Source organism: Microtus oregoni, unplaced genomic scaffold (genome assembly GCF_018167655.1).
Source record: "Microtus oregoni isolate MIOR12 unplaced genomic scaffold, Mior012 000095F_ref0000231, whole genome shotgun sequence".
Lineage (NCBI taxonomy): Eukaryota > Metazoa > Chordata > Mammalia > Rodentia > Cricetidae > Microtus > Microtus oregoni.
The window spans coordinates 3,209,273-3,230,384 of NW_024544708.1; the positions used below are offsets into that span (position 1 = coordinate 3,209,273).

At 43.3% G+C, this 21,112-nt stretch overlaps 1 protein-coding gene across 1 annotated transcript in view; it reads left to right on the forward strand.

Moving 5' to 3' along the window:
- The first annotated feature begins 13,710 nt into the window (after positions 1-13,710).
- The window catches only part of LOC121442787 (transmembrane protein 200C-like), a 186,897-nt gene continuing 179,495 nt past the window's right edge, over positions 13,711-21,112 (forward strand). Inside the window, exon 1 of the mRNA XM_041644401.1 lies at positions 13,711-13,725. The gene's annotated coding sequence lies outside the window, so the exon portion shown is untranslated. The remainder of the gene's footprint in view (positions 13,726-21,112) is intronic.

Genomic DNA, 21,112 nt, shown 5'->3' on the forward strand with positions numbered 1-21,112 from the left:
AATGAAGAATTGAAATCATGAAACAGCGTAAGTTCCCTAAGAGTATCCGTTCGATGCCATTCATTCTCCACAGTGCCCAAGATGTCTAGGAATACATCTTACTAGTCAACAGGGCACCTACTACCAGGTGCTTCTTCATCTTTATTCTCTCTGGTATATGGCAAAATGTCTTTCCCAAGAAAGTTGGATGTATTTCTGAAAACCCAGTCCCTGGAACTGAGCCCCCATCATTTATATCCTGTCTATATACTTCCCCAACCATGTGACGTTAAATGGCTTAACTCCTCCGTGCCTCACTCTCCGCATCCACCAAGTGTGCAATGAGGAGAGATGAACTTTCCATTTCTGTTTCTTTCTTTTTGAGACACAGTCTCTTCCTGTAGCCCAGGTTTACCTGAAGCTCACTATGTAGCGCAGGTCAATCTTAAACTGACAGCGATCCCCCTGTCTCAGCTTCCCAAGTGCTGGGATTACAGGTGTCAGCCACCATGCCTACTTGTCAGTTTTTTCTACCTCCCTTTCTTCTTTCCTGAGGTGCTGGGTGTGGAGCCCAGGGACTCAAGAATGCAAGGCAAGTATTATACCACTGAGCTAAGCCTATGTTATAGCTTCCAGTTTAGTGTCTTTATGAGATTCCAGAGAGTGTGGATGAGTTGGTCTTTGTTTCTTGTGTCTTTCTAGGGCTCTTTTCCTTCTGTTTATCCTTTTTATCCAATTCCAGTGTTTTTATTTTCATTTATCTTATTATATTGTATTTTATATCCCTTAGAAGCCTGTTCTTTTCTAATGAGACACAGGAAGGGAGTGGATGGGGGCGCGGGGAGATGCGGAGAAACTAGAAAGAATAGAGGGGAAAAATATGTGAGAAAAAATGTTCTATTTGCAATAAAAGGGAAAAAAGAGAGACATCCTTCATGGGCCTAGTGTGAGAATTAATTGGGATGAGTTAATTTAGAAAGAACTTTGATCAGGCTGTAGTGCGTAGCAATACTATGAAAATATAATTTCTTTAGTACTAGATGAATCAAGTTTTATTTAAATATCGTTTCCTTTAATTTTAAGAATAATTTTATCAGCTTAAGTTAATAGAAGTAAAAACATACAAATACACACTTTAGGATAAATCCGTAGTCTTTAATAAAACACAGTCTTGTGTTATTAGCAAAAAGTTTACTTAAATAACATTTTAGAATAGTTTGTGGTAGGAAAGTAATATGGATTACTTTCTCTTAAAATGGGTATATATACTTATCAGAATTTACACTGATAAGTCAACTAGATACTATCACGGAATGTATTTTTTTCTCAAGGCTGTTGTTAAATATTTCCCTCCAGGATTTAATGAAAGATTCCTAATTAGACTCTTATTACTAATAAGGATAATATTGTTTTACACATATTAAATTTCAGGACACAATTGCCTTTTGGCATGGTAACTAATTTAGAAATAAGGTAACCAACAATCAGACTCTTTAAATGAAATCTGCCTCAACATATTAAACTTTCAAATGTACTTTTCCTTTGTAGGAATATGACATAATGCTGTTTGCTAGGGGCGGGCTCTCTACCTAGAACTCACTCTTTGACATAATTGGGAATTTATCCCATCGAGAAGCAGTGTTTCTGTTTCCTCTTCTGTCAGTTCCTACCAATCACCACTCAGCTCCCTGCTCATGGCACATGGAGGAGGACTCACACAGTTTATTCTCTTTGCATACCGTTCTCCAAGTTCATCCCTGCTGTCCCATTTGACAGACTTTCTATCGTTTCAAAATGATAGAATTTCAAAAAGAATTAGAAGTTTAAAAAGATCCTAGAAGCATGGGAAGCGAGGAGGAATGACAAGTGGGATTCTATGTTTTGTTTTTTGATGATAGCTAACCAGCCTATCAGATATGTAAGCCCTAAAGTGGAGATCCCAACGTAAGCTTTTGGTGACGCCACAGGGCTCACAGTGAATTGCTTGTGAAGGTGATGGAGAAGCCAGCAGGACCTGTGCAAACCCTCTTGAGTGTGTGAGTATTTGAGAACACTTATCTCAGGCAGGTGAAGGATGAGTTGATTTCTTTTTTCTCTTTTTGATACTGAAATAGCACTTCTAAGCTTAGTACATAGGTTTTCCAAGATAATTGTGAACAGCAGCATCCAACCCACATGTGAGATATATATTACTAATATGTACACACCCTCATGCATATCTAATAGCAACACTTTAATTTAAATTTGATCATGTTGAATTTAAAGCCTTCCAGCCAATGGGATTATCTCATTAGGCTCCGTGGCCAAAATGTATACATTTAATTTACAGGTAACTTTTAAAAGTCAAACATTTTTTTTTTTTTGGTTGTTCGAGACAGGGTTTCTCTGTAGCTTTTGGTGCCTGTCCTGGAACTAGCTCTTGTAGACCAGGCTGGCCTCGAACTCCAGAGATCCACCTGCCTCTGCCTCCCGAGTGCTGGGATTAAAGGCGTGCGCCACCACTGCCTGGCAAAGTCAAACATTTTTGACCTAGATAATTAGCAAGTTCTTTTTGGACTATTGTTCTGGAAACATAGTTTCTTTTCCAGATGATATTTTATCTTTAAATTTTCATGTTCATGATAAAATTTAAACAAAACAAAAAGTGTAAAGGAGGAAACATACCTTAAGACCTCCAAAGAAGGTAAACATATGTCAAACCAGGGGGGTCCAATTGAAAACTGCATGTACACACTGAACTATAAAAAATTACTTTGACATGATCACACTTCTTAACTAAAATACCACCATTCAAAGGGTGAAAACAACACGTAAATCATAACAAAAAATGTTCCTCATAATAACAGAAATGCAAAATTAGTGCAATAATTGTTTTGATTGAATTAATAATGTAAGATGATAATCACTTCATTTGTTTAATTTCCTGCTTAATGTTAACCGTGTCGATAGGGTTCTGGTAGAATTTTTTAAACCACAGATTCTATTCATCAGATCATCTCCCTGAATAAATTACACAAATTGCTTATTCAGTACATTAAGCTGATTGCAGCGTAAATTCTCCAAAGGCCATTAGTGTGGGTGGTTAGTACACTACCTCATTCCTTAAGACCAATTTATACCTTAGAAGTTTCTAGTAAGCATACACTGGTACTCTAAAGGAACATCCCCTGTGTCTCCCTCTCCACGTTTCTCTCTGCACATTCCAGTCTTCACTCTGAGTGTGTTTTCCTTCCCTGTCTGGCTTATTGAACATATTAACGACAACAGAACTCAGAAAGCATTTTGGTACAAGTTCAATTAAAGTGTAGCTCCTAAAGCAGTTAAATGCGACATCTTGAGTTTGACTCTTTGATATGAGAACAGACATTCATGAAATGACTAAGCTCCAAACCACCACGAAGGAGTAAATAGAGATTGAACTTAATGTCCCTCTCTTTCTGCGTACGCCGGCTTAAAAGTTCATTTTCTTGGCTTGCACTCTAGTGGCTATTTCTAAAAATCCCTCCAGGAGCCCATCGGACTGAATTGTGGTAGGAAGCGCTCTTCTTGACTAGGCGACCCGTCCTCCAGTTCTGCAGGTGAACCTTGTCTTATCGGGGTCTGCACAGACGCCAGAAAGTGATAGAGGTCCACCGTTTCTAAGCGACAGAGGTCGTTCCTTGGAGGCAGCTCTCGAGAATGACTAGATCAGTGTTTCTCAACCTGTGGGTCATGATCCCTGACCAATCCCTTGACCCTTTCACATTGGTCATCTAAGACAGCTGGAAAGCACAGATATTTACCCCATTATTCTTATCAGTTGTAAAGTTACAGTTACAAAGTAGTGGCGGAAATGTTATGGCCCAGGGTCACCACAACATGAGGAACTGTATTCCAGGGTCACAGCTTTAGCAAGGCTGGGAACCGCTAGGCTAGACAGAGGAACTGAGAAGAGGCTAGCACGCATGGACTGAGTCTGGAGACACCGAGGAAGAGACTGAGAGGAGAGAGAGGACAAGCTCTCTACTGTTGAGACGCTAGAGTCTCATTCTTCAGCACTGTGTTGGGATAATGCCTCTCGTTAATCTCAGGGATAGGAGTAACCATTTAAAGTGTCCCCTCCCAGGTCTATGCTATTCGTTGGGGGGCTGATGTGTGCTGAGTTGCTGAGTGGCAGGTTGCGCAGTGTTAATGAGTTCACACCTCTGGCTCCGGATTTGTAGAACATTTATTCCACTGAAGAAGATCAGTAGTTCAAGCAACCAATCCACTAATACACACAGTCATGGAAGTTGGAAAAGCTATCAGGTTTGGAGAGCAGAGATCATTTTGAAGTGACTAGACCTTAGTTTATGAAGGGAAATGTAGATGACTCGGTGTAGCGTGATTAATCAAAACTCAGAGTGAGATTTTGAGATTCGACCTGACTGGCTCTTCCCTCTACCTCTGAAACAGTGATGCTACCTCCAGTCCTCCTCCAAATGAGACTGAGACTTGTCTCCTCCCATCTTATATTGCTCTCTAGTGCTGGGATTAAAGGCATGCATCGCCCAGTTTCTCTGGCAATCTAGTGTGGCTACTGGCATCAAAGGTATATGTCACCATTGCCTGATCTGTAAGGCTGACCAGTGCGGCTGCTTTACTCTTTGGTCTTGAGGCAAGCTTTATTTATTAAAATACAAGCAAAATGCCACTACAGCTTGTTAAAATGGTGTGCTTCCGGGTGGTGCTTTCCGCCATGTGAAAATATTATTGATACTTGACTTGCGTCTAAGAGTGCTGTCTTAGTCACTTTTTGTTGCTGGATAAATATGACCAAAAGCAACTTAAGGAGGAAAGATTTATTTTGATCTTACAACTCCCAGGTCATACACATCACTAAAGGAAGTCAGGGCAGGGACTCAACGAAGGAACCAGGAGGCAGGACCCGAAGCGAGATTATGGAGGAGTGCTGTCTCCGACTTTGCCTTCCCTGGCTGATGCTCACCCACCATTGCTACACAGCCCCCAAGGACACTTGCCCAGGGTGACACCACCTGCAGTAGGCTAGCACCTCCTACATCAATTAAAAATTTAAAAAAAAATGCTTCACGGACATGCGCACCAGCTGATCTGATGGAAGCAACGCTGCAGGTATGGTCCCCTCTCAAGTGTGTCAAGTTGACGATCAAGATTAGACATCACAGGAGGAACGTGGGAAGGAAAGAAAGGATGGTTCTTTCTCAAGGAAAGAAAGAATGGCTCTTTCTCTCTCCAATGCACTGTAAAAAACTGAATTCCTCTTGTCAGAAGCAGTTATAGTAGGATGAGTTACAGCTGGAAAGAATTTGATTGGTGGTTCATATATTCCCTGCTGAACTCTCTCCACAGATTGATGTCATAATCCGGAATCTAGCCTTCATGTTATACATGAGCAAACCATATACTAGAAGACTGGGGTGGAAGCAGGAATGAAACTCACTCCAGTCTGTCCCCAAAGCCTCTTGCTACTTCAGGATTCCCAGAGCACTTTACTGGAGTAACGTCTTCCTTTTGAAAAATAAAAACATACCAAGGGTGTGATGGTCCAAGAAGCATCCTTAGTAAATTTCCTTAATGCTGAAATTAGCCTTAGGAGATTTCTGCCCCTCTACCAATTGCCTATCCCTGGTGCTGCATGCCTCCAAAGACTCAGAAATGATGGAGCTACCGTGCTGAACTGAACTCTCTGGTTCCATGAGTTAAAAGAATTCCTCTCTAAGTTACTGGTGTCAGGTGTTCTGGTCAAAGTAATGAGGAATACTGCTAGTACAGGGGCCAATGTTTTCCATTGCTGGCGACATTAATTTATCTCTTCATTCAAGATGTTGGTGGTGATCAAATGGGTTAGGTTCCAAACCAGCTGTCCTCTTCATCTATGTGGGGTGGTATCATAGGAGGCTTAGGATAGTCAGAATTCTTATCAGGGAAATAGAAGACAAAAGAAATGCCCAACTATCCAGTAACTACACGCTGACCAAATACTTGACAAAGCAATGTATAAGGGAAGATTTGTTTGACTCATAGTCATGGAGTTTTTAGCCCTGATGGTTGGCTTTGTCAAGTCTAGGCTTATAGTGGTGTAGGTCTCCAGAATAAAGGGCAGAGCTTAGCACATCATGCTACAGATAGCCTCTGGCAGAGGAAGTGGAGGCCAAAGGTGTTTGGGGTAAGGAACAACTTCCTAGAACATGCTCCCAGTGACCTTCTTTCAGCGAGGGCTATCTCCTAAAGTTTTGAGGGCTTCCAAAACAGTTCTACCACATTAGATAACTCTATAGTAGTACTTCAGCTTTAGAACAAAATCTTAAAATTTAAAACTACAGGGTTTCTCTATGGCTTTGGAGCCTGTCCTGGAACTAGCTCTGTAGACCAGGCTGGTCTCGAACTCACAGAGATCCGCCTACCTCTGCCTCCTGAGTGCTGGGATTAAAGGCGTGCACCACCATCGCCTGGCAAATTTAAAACTCTTGACTGTTTGATTTGTTGATTTGTATTGGGGGGAGGGTTGAGACAGGGTTTCTCTGTGTAACAGCCCTGGCTATCCTGGAATTCACTTTGTAAACCAGGCTGTCCTCGAACTCACAGAGTTCTGTCTGTCTCTGCCTCCTGAGTGCTGGGATTAAAGTTGTGTGCCACCATCGCCTGGCTTGATTCATACTTATAATTACCAACACTTTTATGTGGACTCATACATCCTATGCTACTGCAATCATTTTATGAATCTGGAAATGAAAAATAGGAAGGTAGAGTAACTTGTGGAAAGCTTAATGGTGAGTAGTTTTATATAGTTCCTCTAATGCTTTAATCCATGCTTCTTATTACCATGTTGAACTGATTAGAATGCTTAATTTCATTAGTGACTCTTATTTAGCTTCTTAATTGGCCATTTTCATGAGTTTATAAGATGGTGGAGGATTGTACAGAAAATTTTATGAACCAAAAATTTTTCATTCAACTCTTGAAATTCACACACACACACACAAATTTCTTTTAAACTGCAGTAATAAAACTTTTAGAATTATACTTCTTTTGCTATGTGTGTAGAAAATTATCTGATGTTTGAAATAACAGCTATGTGATGGGTGAAAGTTGGCTGTATTGTTTAGCGAACTTATTTTAAAACTATTGAATTTTACAAAACTGGCTGAACTTTGAGACTCTAAATAAATAGATATTAAATAAATATATAAATCTGTGAATATATAGACTCATACAGATGTGTGTATACATATGTATGCACATATATATTTACAGATTTATATGTACATATATGTGTGTGACAGAGAGAGAAATAGAGAGGATTTTTTATACCTTGATGTGTGAGAACAATAAAATTATGTCATATTTTTAGTTATTAAAATCAGGTCTACAGTCAAATATGTATCACTCGTACTAACTTCCAGCCTTCCTAAAAGTAAAACCAGCAGCAATTAAGGTCATATGTTAACTTTTAGAAGTTTTATGAAGACTTATACAGCTATGAGATAGTTTGTATTTCAATATGGATCCTATCTTTGGTGCCACCTTTCTAAGAAGTCAATGTATTTTTAAGGGAAGACAAGGATGTTTCCTTATCGGCCTTATAACACCAGGTAGGATTAGACTGCTTATATCAAAGGCAGTACACTCTGGGGAGAGCTAAACTGGATTTCTGATTTAAAAACAGTGAGGACATACAGGGAAATAGCATAGGAGGAAGGTGTCACCTCTTTACATCATTGCTAATGGCCACTAGTAACCTCAACAAGTGCCCACTGTTGGCGAGGCTCATCTCCAGGACAAATGATGATTCAGGTTTCAGTTACCTCCAACCTTCCCATCTCCTTTGGAGATGCCCTTTCTATGCCAATCCTCGGGTCGCTTTTGTGATCTGAACGAGGCAGTCATTCAGTGCTTCCCAGTGGCCTTTAGTTCCGAGAGGACAAAGCCCAGGCCCTCACACCTTCTGATACATAAAACGTGTCAAATGAGGATGCCTCCACTCAGTGACTTTAGAATCCAACCTCCCAGCCAGGGTGCGACTTTCCAGTGTTATCTCCCTCTGAGAGAGAAGAAAATGCTATTGTTTGGTAAGTGAAGTGCTGTTCAATGAGATATCAAATAGAGGCGGGTTCCTTGCATTTGGAGCAGAACTCTTTGAAATCCAGCTTCATGCCTGATTCCTGGGCTGGATGGGACAGATACCCGCATCTCCCTTCTTCATGAGAGCTACTTGCCTATTGCAGGTCACTTGAGAACTGAGGATAAGACGGAGAGGTAGCCCGTGAGTTGACATTTGTGCAATTCCACTGACTACCGGGTTGTTATTTATGCTGTGAAGGGCAGCTCTCGGGGGGCTGCACGGGGTGCACCGTTTGTTGTCTGTACTGCTTCCCTTCCTTCCTTTCCATGCCCGTCATAAAAGCCAAGTAAATATTTGGGAAAGAGTGGAACTTGGTGCTTAGAGGTTGCTGAGGGAATGTGAGGGAGGCTGGCCTAGGAGCCTAGTGCCTCAGCCCCTCCTGGCAATCTTGAGGCTATAGCTGCGCTCCAGGTGGGTCGTTGATGTTAGGTGAACTGTGAGAGCTTAGTTATGGCTGCTAAGGTCCCAACCTCTCATCTTTTGGACTTGACAGGGCACGGCTCATTATCTTTAGCAGAATGACACAGTCAGAAACAGAAATCAAAATCACTAGGCAGTGAAAATGAAATAATGATTGTTGAAATGTTGCCGATAATTCTTGGTTCTCAGAACTTCGGGTCTCTGAGCAGTCAGCTGAGCCCACACTTGACAGCTTGAAGCCAGAGGGGAAGAACCCAGGCTACTTATCAGGATCTCAATTGGGGGGCAAAGGACATGGTAGGACGTAATTCCAGGTTAGGAGCAGCTGAAAGACAGGGAAGGTGGCATATGGGAAGAGAATCTGTGCTTCCTGGCTTGGAGTCAGGAGACAAGATTGCAAGGAAAGCCGGACCACAGTGTGCCGCACCAGGGCATCCAGACTCAAGTCACACAACAGACTGGACATTTCAAAACAAAGGCCAAAGCTGGTATTGATGTAGGAGAACCCAATCCTGCAAGACTGATGGAGCTCCAGAACAGAGCACGCACACAGATTCCGGGGTACTCGAACTTTCTGCTGCTGCTGGAAGTTGTGCCTCTAAAATCTGAGGATGGGGGTTGGCCAAGGCCTCCTGTCATCAGGGTGAGTCCTTGAAACAGGGCGGCCTTTGGAGTAATGTGTCCCTGATGAGAAAGGAAGGACGACAGAGGAGCAGAGGGGTCTCCGGGCCTGGCACCAAATGCAGGGATTTGGCAGCAGCTGCCAGAGCAGCTTCCTCCCACACACTGACCTCATTGGAAGGCAGAGGCAGAGCTGCCTTCAGAATGTGGCTCTGAAACACGATTAGTTTGTGTTTCTATTTACCTCCAGATGCTAAGCACTAGTCTTGCATACTCTGAACGCAAATCTGCCACAGGTTATTGCAATCATTAATATCTCATCGTGTTGGCATTGTGAGTCACTAATGGCACCTGCGATTGTTTCCTTTCATCACGAGGTAAAAGGGATCTGTCAAAGGAATAAAATCTCTTGCTTGCCGCAACTGTCTTTCGGCTTTATGCTTGCTTGGCTTACAATCCTCTATTCATCGGCTTGACTGTCTGGCACTGAAAGATTTTTTTTTTTAATAAAGGATTTGAGTGAGCCATATAAAACTCCCGATATGCAAATGCTTCAGTTTCCTACGGGGTCAGCCTGATAGATCACACTGTCTCTTCCTTTTCCTGCACACAGCGGTTCCTTTGTGAATTGCGCAGGCACACGGAGTGGTCAGCTCCATTGGAAGAGCCGGCCCTCACAAAGAGGCACCTGCTGCCTGCTGGTTTTCTCAGCCAGCCAGTCTGCACTTCATCTGCACCCACAGTGACCTGGGAGATCTTATTGTACTTCCCATCATTCACACACTGCTGTTAGACCCTGAGTACTGGAGCTGTAATTCAAAGTAATTTCAGCATAGGCCACTTAGGGTTTCTATTGTGATAAAACATCATGACCAAAAGCAACTTGGGTAGGAAAGGGTTGATTCAGCTCACAGAGGCTCACAGTTCTACAGTGCTGCTTACTGTCTTGCTCCCCAGGCTTTGCCCAGCCTTACCTTTATATGCTGCAGGACCACCTATTCAGGGGTAGCACAACCCACAATGGTCTCCGCAGCCTTAACATTGATCACTAGTGTAGAGAATACACAGCAGACTTGCCCACAGGCCAATCTTGTGGGGACATTTTTTTTTTCAGTTGAGGGTCTGTCTTCTCAAATGACTCCAGCTTGTGTCAAGTTGACATACAGCTAGCCAGCCCAGAAAGTTCCTACGGTTTATTCCCTTTAGAGCCACATTTCCCCAATATTTAGCTAAATCTAAAACCGCAAAGGTAAGCTTTAGGTAGTTGGCACCTCTTCAAGGGTTGGTTTTTCCATGTGGCTAGTCTGCAGAACCATGTGCGCTCTTACACACCTGTAGGCAGGAGCAGAGGCTTGGGCTCGTGGTGAGGCTGGCTACCACCATCAGCATGTCATCTCTTCTGCATTCCCTGTTTTCTGCTGAGAATGCAGGCTGTCGATGTCACCGTAGAGACACACGCTCCCAGCATATCCACAACCTTGCTGCCGAGGTTTGAAGTGACGCAAACAATCAGATGTGAGCGCTCCATCTTCCCACTTCCTCCATGCTTCCTTTTCATCTCCCATTGGTATCTTCCATTCTTCCCCAGGCACTTTGGCAAAGTATGGTTTTGTCATTTGATAGAGTCTCTTGACCCTCACAGTCTGTGTCATCGGGATTCAGGTCCCAGGATTCCATTTGGTTTTGAAATCCTTATGACCATGGAGTCAAAGAGGATGAGAATGCCATCAGCACGTAGGCGATAAATGAATGAAAACACCATTCACAAATTAATGAAGGGAAATACAGAGGAACAAACTTCTTCCAGTACAAGGATATACCAAACAGGAGCACTCTGTGTTCGCTGTCTCTCCATGCTGGACCAATAAACCAGAGAGGTGGGGGTGGAGGGCACAGCAACAGGTATCAAGAGTCACCTAAAGTTATTATAGAAAGTTAAAAATTAAATAAATTTATGGTCTTGATCATTAAAGCCTCATATTGGGAGTGCTTAGATGGACATTAATGATTCCGAGCAGCAGCTGTGTGTGGAACAAAACTTCTCGATCCAGGTCTTCTAGCCTTTCTCAGAAGAAAGTGCCTTCTTTGGTGCAGCCTAGCAGACATGACCTGCTCTCTGCTGTTGCAAATGGTGCTTCATCTCAGGCCGCTCACCATGTGTTCCCAGCTAGTGGGCTGGTTCTCAGACATAACCCTAGATCCACACCTCCAATATCTATGCGCAAATATTATGCCATGATTTTTAAAAATTCTTTGAGGACTTTATATCCTTTATGTTTTTATCATACTCCACCCCACCCCAACTCCTTCCGGATCCTCCTCCACTTCCCTACCCATCTGATTTCATAGTCATGCCTGATACTGTCTGATCTATGCCAAGGCTTCTTAACATGCCCTTTTGAGATTTTTTTTTCCACCTCTGTCAACCTCTGGGACTCATAATGTAGTGACTTGGGGACTTCTTAAAGTGCAGAGAGTGGGAGAGTTGCTTATGTTATATGAACCTGTTGCATAGTGATAATAATGCATGTGGAACTCCTGGTACTCTGATCAGCTCTGGTATGCACTCAGCAAATACTCTTATTATGGATTGTGCTTATTAGTAAGAGTTTCATAACTTCTTTTCTAGATTTATATTCTCCAATGTGCTTAACCAGTTACTCATTTAGGGGATTTATTTATAGCATATTATTAAAAATCAATAACTGAAAGATGAATAGGCCAATAGACCAGCACTAATTTGTGTCATATAACAATGCCCATATCCTGTAGCAGAGACTGTTGGTCATCCATGCTACCAGGATACTGACAGAGGTCTATCCTGCCACTCTGGACCAGGCTGGTGCCCTGACTATCCCGAATTCTAGAGATTAACTCCAGATGGAGCACGCTACTAAAGCACTTTTGTAGTGAGCATGCTAACAGACCCTTCTAGAAAACCCATCCTAACATAGAGGGAAGTGGGCTTTGGTCCATGATTCAACTTCCATATGTTCATGAAGAATTTCTTTTGTATTATATAAGCAGTCATACAGTGGAGAGGAAATATATTTTGGAAAAAGTCAGCTGTCTTCCCACTGATCCACATAGCCATGTTAGCCTTTTCTAACACTGGGGTGGTAATAGAAGCCACTATCTAATGAGACTACGGGAATGTCTGTCTTACAGTGTGTGCTCATGTGTGTGCGTGCATGTATGTGTGTGTGCATGTGTGTGTGTCTCCGTCAGGGCAACTCTTCTGAGTTGGCCCTGCTCCTCTCTCACGCCATTGTTGGGACCTCTGAGACTGAGACAAGAGTCCCATTTCCCAGAGGTGATCGGCAGCATCTTCACCTTCCCTAGTAGCAGCTACTTTGTAGCTGTCAGCAAAATATGTTTGAAGGATACCTGGAGAGGGCACCGTGAGCACAGAAATGTAAAATAGCCTGATCAGACGGATCATGTGCTCTAGCTGACTCCTCAGTGTAACTATAGGTGGTGCTCTCTTATCCCGACTGGACAGTGCCAAATAATCACACAGAAACTTGTATTAATTACATACTGTTCGGCCTATTAGCTCAATCTTATTATTAACTAGCTCTTACAGCGTAAATTAACCCATTTCAATTAGTTTATATTTACCTCACATCTTATTTCTCCAGCGACTATTGACATCTCCCAGACTCTGTCTTCCTTTTTCGCTTATATTTCCTGCCTGGCTCTATTATGCCTGGCTATTGGCCAAGTCAGCTCTTTATTAACATATTATTAATATGCAATAAAACATATTCACAGCATACAGAAGGACATCCCATATTACCTCAGCCAAAGCCAACATTCTGAATTTAGGATTTGATTTGACAATGAGAAGGGGCAAGAAGAAGAGCCCAAGGTTACCTGCACTGTAGTCTCCTTAGCGACCTAAGAATGCAAAGCTCTTGAGCAAGCATGGGAAGCTTGAGCAGAGAAATGTAGCCATAGTGTTTCTGAGCACACGACTACTAAGCATTGAAAGCCTGGTGCTCTCTGGGAGAGGGCAGAGGCTCTTCGCTACCCCCAGTTTCAATGGAACAAGTAGTTAACAGAGGCTCACATACCAGAGAGCACAGTCTGAGGGCAGCCATGCTTGTCATTCTCGCTGCTGCATGGGACGCACATCTGGATGGTATTCTTAGGTGTGCAGGTTCCCAAAATTACAGATGCCGCCCACATGTGCTGATGAATGTGCCTATGATACTTTGCTGAATGGCCTCAAACTGGAGACTTTCTTCCTCTAAAAGGCAACGTGGGAGGAAACTGCCAGCATTTATCCACGTGAAAGAAGGGAGTCTCTCATTTTTAAATATTAGATCTATGTCCGTTCTGATGACAATGTACGCTGATTTATCATGATAATCTAACAGCTATGCTTTCCTTTTCCCACAAACTAGTGCTTTCGGATGCCCATATTCAGACATGAACTTGAAGCAGGAGGCAGCACTTCAGGACCGCCTAAGAGAACAGACACAGGCAAATTTGGAATCAGATTCTTCACGTTCCAAGTTAGGAAACCTCCACAGTTTGAATTTCAATGGAAAATGTGAAAAACTGAACAGTCAGTCCAGGTAAGAAACTTTGGAAACTTGAACCAGAAAGTGAACCATATGGAATTCTAATAGAACAAATTTATTGCTGGAATAAGTTCCTTAGATTTTGCCAAGAGAATTTTTCTGGGTGATGTTCTATTTAGTATCTCACAGAGTTAACGCGATCCTTTGCCAAAACATTTGAATCTATCGTTTTTCTGAATGAGCAAATCGTATGTAAGGAATAGAACGAGCATCTCATCAGTGCAGTCCTAAAGGAGCTCCTTTCCTCTTGCAAATGTTCTTGTGCTTTGGACTCATTTCATGCGCGAAAGTCTTCTAACACGAGCTGAGAATTTCCACCCCGGAGTCGCATCAAGCTGTCCCCCCAGATCGGTTCCTTGTCAGTCATCTTTAATCCTCACTTGCCCGAGATAGGAATGCTGACTCTCTTTACTCTCTATCCTGACTTGGTGGTAACGCATTATCTTTTCTATCCTAAATATAAACTTGGTTTTCAGTAACACTTTTCATTTTTACTAGTGCAATTGTTTTCTGAGATGCTTCAGATACAACCTCATTTGGCTATCTTTTTAAAACTCAAACAAACAATCTAAATAACATATTTTCTTCCAAGTACTCCATCCTCCCTGCTGGGAATTGCAGACACGGAAAAATCAAACATTAAGTGTGTAACTGGAAGCCAGACAAAGACTGAGGTGACAGATATTCCAGATGAGTGATTACCTTGTGGGTCATGACCCCTCTGGGGGCTAAACTACCCTTCCATGGGAGTTGCAAATCAGATAGCATGCATATCGTATATTTATATTACAACTCATAATAGCAACAAAATTACAGTTATAAAGTAACAAGGAAAATAATTTTATGGTTGGGGGCCACCACAACATGAGGAACTGTATTGAAGGGTCATGTTGGGACTAATGAGTCCTGGTCTTCAGTTGCTCTTCCCTGCTAGAACCTTCTAATTGAAGTTACTGAAAGCTGTGCCTAGCTTAGAGGATCAGAGGATGGGACTTTCACCTGTTGGCCATTGACTGCAGGGTATTTAAGCCTCCATGGTGCTATTAAAGGGGGGCTTTTTGGTACCAGTGTTGGAAGGTCTGTGTGTCTGTCTGTCTCTGCGTGTGTTTCCTCAACCTCCAGCCCCTTGCCCGAAGCTCACCAACTGGGTTCTAGTGCATAGAGCGCAGACGGGGGGCACAGTGCGTGGCAGGGTCACAGCCTTAGGAAGCCTGAGAACCACTGCTCTAGAGGCAAGTGACAACTGGGTCTTTTCCTGTAGGCCATGAGCCCCGCCCTACCATCTGTGATTGACAGGAGAGACAACTCCTGGTCTCCAACCTCAGAATCATGCTGTCTCTAGGAATGTATCATATGGGTGGAGTTCTCTTAGAACAACTTGGCCCATTCACACCCCAAGTCCCAGGCTTCCCCATGTTCACTGGGATAACTGGGATCAGTGGACACAGACTCACATGTATGTTACATGCTGGACCATAGATTTATCCCATTTTCATGCCAGTGGTTTAGAACATGAGGAGGACATTTTGGATTTGTCATGTAGCTGTTTTGATGGCAATGGCTCAGAACACAATTGCAACTCAGCGCCCCCCGCCCCATTGCAGGATCCCTCCGCGTGCACACGCATGCCTCTATTTCTGTAGCCGTGCCTTGCGGTTTTTATTATTTACTGCACGCCCACTGCTTTGTTGACACTTCCCAGGGTCTGCCTGTTCTTCGCTGCTTGTTCACACCCACACTGTTTACAACTTTGGGTAGTTGGGAACATGTGTGTGCTTCTTTTTCCTGGTTGGAGGAGGCTTTTCCCCCTTCTTCTTTTCTTTTTTAAGCTATTTTCTCCAAGAACAAGGTTTATTTATTCTAAAATCATAGGGACGTGTGCACCCACGTTCTCTCTTTCTGATGCATTCTGTCGCATTTTTCCTTGGTGAAGGTTCAGCCGATCTCTCCTGTAAATATTTTAGGTTTTCATCTTCGGTGTCACAAGTCACAGAAACTAAGCAGGTCTCTGTGTTTAGAAATTCTTGTATCTTCTCCGAGGTTAGCTGAACCAGTTTTCCCCAGCAAACACAGGTATCTTGTCACCCCATCTCAAACTCCTCTTAGGGATTTTCCTCTGTCGTTTTTTTATTGAGTCCCTTGCTATTTCTGAGGGGCTTTGCACTTAAGTATAACAGGTAGAATAGTTGGTACAGAAGGAAAGAACAGGAAAACGTTAGCTAATGAGTCATTGCAAGTCTCAAGTGACCCTCTTCTATCAACTCCTACAGGAAGTGGGGTTGTTGCGAGGTGCCCACCCTGAGCCGTTAGTTCGCTGTCAGTTTCAAAGCCGTCTGTTTAAGTCAGGCACTCATGAGAAATAGCATTTGCCTTCGGGGACTTGACGTCACAGTCACACCCACTCCCATCTCCAATCCCGTTCATGGTTGTGGCTGTGCTTTCTAGACTGGAGTAAAGAGAACCATGAAACCAACCCTGGGTGAGACACGGGTTCGTTGTGAGCAGAGCAGCTGAAGCTCAACTCCCGCCCTGTGTCCTAGTAGTACCTCCTCGGGGCTGCCATTGCTCTCACCCACATTACTGAAATCACAAGATCAAATGCAGACACGGGGGAGCATTTGACTCCCATGTGTTTTCTCTGCCTGAGTTTTGTACAGGATTCTGTGATTTCTTATGCAAACAAACGTGGTCCCTTTGACAACTCTGGACTTCTTACACTTCCAATGGGAATACAGCATTGCCTCATGTGTATTAGCCATACTTTCATATATATGAGTGTATATGTTTCATATCAATTTATTATATTGATATTTTCAGTGACATCAGTAGTCGTATATTTATGACTATTAATTGCCTCAGTAGTAGAAAGTCTCTTTATGGTCACATTTTTTAGTATATATTAAAGGGTCACATTTTAAAACGGAGAAGGATATATGCACCCAGTGTCTGCACTTGTTGAAATTCACGTATTCATGTTATTTTTACCTTTAAAACTCAGACTCACATATCATAATTTTAGTTTATACGAAATGTATGTTCCTTTTTTAGTTTAAAGAAAATGTTTGTATTCTTTACGTTGCTAGTTTAAGTAATGGTGTATTCATGGTGCATGAAATGGAGACAAATTGCTTCGTGTGACAGTGTGGACGGAAGCACATTTAATGAGCCTAACACTTTATAGCTTCTTATAGTTTTGTGCTTCAGGCTTAACGGAGGTTATTGTCACCGCGGAGGCTCACTGTTTGTCGTGAGGATGCTATGTTTATGAAGTAGAGACCTCTTGGCTATTGATTGATCTGGGACCCAAACCTATGTCATCTGATTGTAGCCAGATGTCTGTCTAGTAAACTAAGAACAGGACATACCAATAATTATTACTATTGTCTTGTATTAAACTAACCCCCTCCCTTTGGACTAAACAATTCCTATTTTATCATCTTTTTATTTTATCTTATCAGAACGGAAACCCTGCCTTTGGTGTTGTTCTTATTCTGATTTTATTGCATTGATTGTTGAAGGTTCAGAAAGTTCAGGCCCAAGTGTTCAGAATGCTACAGACGATCCAGTAGAGAGGTTGGGTTTGAAAACAGAAACGCATGGACTAAGCGTGTTCAGTTCCATTCAGCCCAGGGAGAAAAGACAGCGTGAGGCTGTGAGGAAGCCTGACTGCGTACACCCTGCCTGTTCTAGACTTCCAGATATGAGTTTTAAGGCCATATACGACACAGACATTTCTTACCTTATAAAAGCAATTCCTCTGGGGAGACTATACCATGTGTCGCTCCAGGTACCTACTTCTCTCTGTGGTGCATAAAATACAAAATTCCCCACCTCTAACATGTTTTACTATATATACTAAAGGCAGGATAGCAAAATTAGAACCATTGAACGTCTTCATGGTAAACACGATTCCCATGGGATGCAGCTGCCCCTGCATTTGCAGCTAGCCCTCAAGTCTGAGGAGAGCACGTTTTCACGTTTTTTACGTTTTTATCACCCAGGTGTTCTGTCGTAACTTCCTTTGCCTCCCCAGAGCAGCATTCGCCAAAGTATTAAATCTGCACCGTTGATAGCTCCACCACACACCGAAATTCCTGTCATTTTTCAGCCATTTGCTACTAGCATTGTTTTAAGTAGCTGAGAAAATGCCACACTATTTTTCCCGATGCCTGCCGTTTCCTACATTTCTACGGTCCTCGAAGGTCTGTGTTGATAATGGAAATGAACTGCGGAAGTGGTGCCGATCGGAGCAAACAGCCCATGATGGAACTGTCTTCCAATGGCTGCGATAATAAATCGCGCTGCCGTGAACCAACTCGTTTCTTTCCACCTCTCAAATTAGCCGTGACTCCAAATACCTTCTACAGGGCCATTCCCACAACATGACAGTTAGTTTCCCCTCATATAGCCTTCCATGTTAGTCAGTAGGTTTTCTTTAATGCGCCAGGCTTCCTTCCGGCTTGGGGCCTGTTGTGTGTGTCCCCATCCACCAATGTTGTCGTCAGCAGCAGCAGCAGCAGCAGCAGCAGCAGCAGCAGCAGCAGCAGCAGCAGCGCTGTTTGGATTCTGGTATTATGCATTTACTCCTCCCTTCTGCTTCATGTTGTCTCTTTCCCACAGCTCCTTCCTTGTCAATGATGCAGCTCTCTGCACACCTTTTCTGGGCAGGTTCCAGTCAACATAAAGAGAGGAGGTCATGATTTATGTTTCTATGTTTCTGCACCCAGAATACAGTCCGGCACTTCTTAGGTACTCAGCAAATAAAATAGACTTGACCGGCCAACGCGAGCCTGAGGCTTGGTGGCCTTAAGAGGCGGAGTCAGGGAAGAGGTAGCTCCTCTCTTGTCCTCGGTCCTTTAGCTCTGTGTCACCCTTGAGTAGCTCACATGTGTGTGTCCGTGTGTCTGTCCAGTGCTTTTCTGCATGTGCCTTTTGTTCATCAAACACCGTGAATGCCGCGTGGGAGAGCCGGCCCTCTAATCCACGGGTATACTTTCATTACTGGTCTACGTTATAGGTTCTTTTGTATACCTAGGTTTGCCCTCAGTTACTGACGTTCACGCTCCTCTCAGAGTCCTCCACTGCTCTAAAACAGATGTAAACCTGAGAGTGCATACATTACATTTTGAATTAGGGCATCTATATAGATCTATACAGACAGATATAAACGCCAATGATGGCCCATCCTGTGGCTTGGCCTGGCATGTGCCAAAACTCTTGACGTAATAATTCGATATCATTTTTCCCACTTTCATATAATTTGCTGATTTTAAAACCTTATAATTGGCCTAGTTACAGTTCTCACTTAACAAGCATCTTGGGACCAGTAGGAACTTAGATCTTCACTTACTTGGTTGGAGAGAAAAATTCAGCACCGGTAGTTAAATTAAGCCCTTTAATCAAGGAATCCGTGATCACGAACTTCTTCAATTGTAAGAATGAGGAAGGCAAATAGCTGTATTCCCCCATTAACACCACGGGAGGTAACTTTGTGCTGTGTGATGTCTCCTCTCCCCTCTACTTGCTATTCCAGACCACAGCCTATCCAGTGTTAAGATACTATCAGAACTAAATTGGGTTGTAGCCTATGGATGGTGCAGTAACACTTCCGTTGCTGGATGTGGGACCCTGAGCACAGCTGGGTCCTGAGATTAAAGCTATCCTTTCCTTCCCTCCTCATTGATCCCTTCGGCCAACTTCCGGACTGATACCATTCAAACTGCAGCAATACAGGTCTGAATCAAACAGCCAGCAATATATGTTATTATCGTTGTTAGTGATGAGAAAATTACACTAGCCGGTCAGTGGCAGGACAGGGCCAGAATAAAGGTGAGTGGTTCTAGTTGCTTGGACTGTACAAGGGGTACGCTGGTGATCTTTGCTGCCGAGAGGTAGGAAAGAAAGGATAATGCCTGAAACAAACTCAGCAGCGCCCTACAGCAGTCCCTGAGTAGTTGGGAGACACTAAGGGAGGGGGGAACAAAAGGTTCTGCTGATTCTGCAGGCCAACAATGATCTAAGCCACCAGCTGAGGTGCTGTGGAAGGGTTCAGCCCTCACCAAGCCCCAGGGTTCTGGTCCTTCAGCACCTGCTGGGCAGCCATGTTGTTCCTCAGCAAACCTCAGTCCCGCTCACTCTTACACAGTACCCGGTGTCGCTTGGTGAGATCCTGAAAGAGACTTTCTTGGGATGATTCTCATCAGGCAGGTTCCGATTTCTTGTGACTCTCTGGATCGCTGGTGCCCTGCCTTGGTGCAGGGCTCTTGGCGATTAAGTTCTACAGTACTCTGTGTTCAACGGCTAGCATGCTTCTTCATGTAATGCAAACATTAGTGTTCTTAAACCCCAGATAAATAAAACCACTGCCTAAGCAGCAGCGGGCATCTCTCTGCACCTTTATACGCAATCTGGCTTCAAAATAATCATTTGCCTTTTGTTTGCTTTGTAAACTAGGTACGGTTAACACAATTTTCTCACTACAAAAGCATCACTTGCTTACTAGAAGAAAATGAGAAAATACAGATAAGTTAAAACACCAGCCTGGAGAGATGGTGGCTCAGCATTGAGAGCACGGGCTGCTCTCCAGAGGATTCAGGTTCAGCTCCACCACTCACAATGACCCACAACTGTCTGTGACTGTAGTTCCAGGGCATCTGACATCTCTGGTCTCTAGGAGAAGCAGGCACACATAGTGCGTGATACATGCATGTAGGCAAAATACCTGTACACATAAAATGTAAATAAATAAAACACAGACTTGCAGAATTTACCTAAAAGTAAGTGTCTGACGTGTATTGCACACATTCTGACTTTCGCGGCTGCTTCCTTACTTCTAGAACAATAGTCAGCAAACATTTTCTCTAAAGAATCAGATACTAAATATTGTGCTAGCACTGTCCGACGCAGCCATTGTGACGAAAGAAGCTGCAGACAGGAAGTATACCCGCATTTTGGTTAAATTCTGTTTACCAGAACATGGTAGGAATTGATCTGTAAACTATTGATTACCACCTCCTATCCTAAAACTGTCTGGTGTAGACCTGAGTTACATTCAGATTCTAGTCCTATGGCCTTTTTAACAAAAACTTATCACCCTTGCCTCCCCTGAGGCAGGCATCTAGTCTAAGGGCCAGGAATCTCCTGAGAACAGAAATAGCGGCCGCTAATACTGCCCTGCCTGGAGGTCACAGATCTGTAGAAGAGTAGGAGATGGAGGAGCGTAGAAAGTGCAGGGCAGTAGCAGGTGTTGCTTCCTGTAGGGAGGTACAGGTGAGTGAGTGAATTCCCACTCACGAAGGTTCCCGAAGGTTGGTTTCAGTAGCTGGAGCTATGACGACATGCACAGTATAGTCCAGGCTTCAGGAAAAGCTATTGGTACCAG